Here is a 2395-nt window from a genome sequence, read left to right as displayed (position 1 = left end):
ATGAGTAAGCACGGTAGCCCTCTCCTGAGTTGCTCACCTAGAGGTAATGTCGAAGGTTAAATACAGGCCAAAATAACATAGCTCACAATTACAGCTGTTCACTCGTCTGCTTAAAATGGGGAGTAAAGGTCATGAATCAAATCAAATCAGCGCATTAAGTCCAGACTCACCTGCCTCCGGTCACCTCATTCCTTTGTTAGTACGATAAAGCCATCCCTGTCCCATTAATTAGAAAATGAGGATTCTACCAACAGTGACAATGGAGACACCAGGTTAGGGTCAGGCAGCCTTCAGGTTAATTGCTCTGTGGAAGTCACCAGCTCTGGAGCTCTGAGCAGAGGTGGCCCTCCTGCCCAGGTCTCTGCCACATCTGAGGAAGCTCATCTCAGTTTAATGGAAAGAGAAAAATAAATAATAAAGTATGCTTCCACCAGGCCAGGCCAGTTCAGTGTGGAGCACTACGCTTCATCCAGAGAATGGCCTTCATGGAGGAGAGAGAGGCCGGCGTTTCCAAAGGGGTGGCTAGTGGAAGTAAGTATGTTCTAACATCCTCTTTGTCTGAATAAAAGTTATGCCAGTGTCCTGTATAGGGTCTTCTGATCTCACATCACCAGAGCCACCAACCAGATCTTCCGGGGCTATAGAGCAGACCTCATCTATGTCCCTGACTCTGTTTCCTGGGGAACATGGAACCTGAATATTTATTTAGTTCCTTGTAACCAAATAAGCTTGACCTAAAGGCCAATCCCACATTCAGCCGTTCTCTTGATCAGAAACATCTAAGTCCAGGACCCAAAGTCCTTACTTTCCATCCCTTCCTCCACTTCAAGTCTCTGCACCTTCTTCTTGAGACCTGGAACCAGGCTATATCCACCAACTGAGCCCAAAGTAGATGTCCCTGTTGGAGGTATCCTCATTTGCCACCTGCCCTCCAGCCAATTTCTCTGCGCCAAGGGAAGGTTCCTGGGCCATTCTGTTGCTCTAACTTTATCCGAGGACCTTCGTTCAACTCTGAATTGTCTCCCAAGACACACTCCACTTCCGCCCTTTGTTTCCATCATTCTTTCAAGTCTAGTGTCCCCCATTCCTCCAAACCCATTCATCTCAAACTGAAGGTGATTCTCAACTTCAGTTCCCCCCTGCTTCCTGAGCAGCTGGGTCTGCAGGTGTAGACACAGTGCCTCTGTTTTTTTTTTTTAAAGCCCAAATAAAAAATAAACAAACAAACAACAGCCCTATTGGAGGCTGGAGGGAGGCTTCAGTTAAACGCTTGCTGTGTGAATATGAGGAACCAACTCTAGATCAGCAGCACTCACCACATCGCTGCGCACGGCAGCACACGCCTGTAATCCGGGCACCGAGGGCGCAGGGGCAAGAGGCTCCTGGAAGCTTCCTGCCCCACCAGCCTAGACGATGAGTGAGCCCCAAGTGCAGTGGGAGACTCCATCTTAAAAGAGGAGATGGGGAGTGCTGGGGAAGACACCGACGTCAGCCTCTGGCCTCCACATCTGCAGATGCACCTCACACGTGCATACACACATTAACACGCACACACCACATACACGCCCAATCGGTGCTTGTAACTAAAGAGCACTGAAGTGAGTATGTTCAGCGATCGCTGTCAGTGTCAAGGTAACACACACAGATGCCAGACTTCCACTTCCTGTGGCACTGGTCACCTGTTAGGTACCCATCCCTTCCGTGCACTGGGAACCACGCTTTTGTCTTTCATTAGTGCTGGTTCCACATCTGGCAAAGAAAGGCCTTTCTTTGCGGCACATCTGCAAACCTGGAGGCAAAGGGAAGAGGGGTCACCAGCTGTGTGGCCAGTGTAAACGCCCACCGTGAGGCGCTGAAACTACAGCCAGCGTTGACACGAAGTCGTGGGTTGAGACAGTGTGAGGGAAGAGCCAGCTACATTAACCAGAAGATGGCCACGTGCACCTTTCTAAGCAGCAGCAACGCTCCTGTGACTGAATGCGGTTTGAGTTGAGCGGATAATGCCGTGATGGCAGGAACGAGGATAAGATACCCCAGTGTAACCTACATGCTCCTCCTCGACAGAGCTCACGCAGCAGATGCTGACAGAGATGCTCCGAATCCCCAGAAACCCACTGCTTATATGCTGCAGCAGATGACGACTCTGTCCTCTGGACTATTCCAGAAAAGACCTTGGTTTCAACAGAACCTGAGCAATGTTCATCCTCTTAGCTAACACAAGAAATGACATTTTGTTTTGAAAAAAAATGTCAATCTACCTTCTAAAAAGTGTGGTAAGTATTAATATACCCTTCATCTATATTCCTCAATTAACATTTAGCCCCACCCTCTTTTATTGTATTATTTATTATGTGTGCCTGTGTGTGCATGGCGTGTGTGTATGCATGTATGCCTG

This window comes from Psammomys obesus, unplaced genomic scaffold (genome assembly GCF_907164565.1).
Source record: "Psammomys obesus unplaced genomic scaffold, mPsaObe1.curated_primary_1811, whole genome shotgun sequence".
Taxonomy (NCBI): Eukaryota; Metazoa; Chordata; class Mammalia; order Rodentia; family Muridae; genus Psammomys; species Psammomys obesus.
This window is presented reverse-complemented; position numbering follows the sequence as displayed.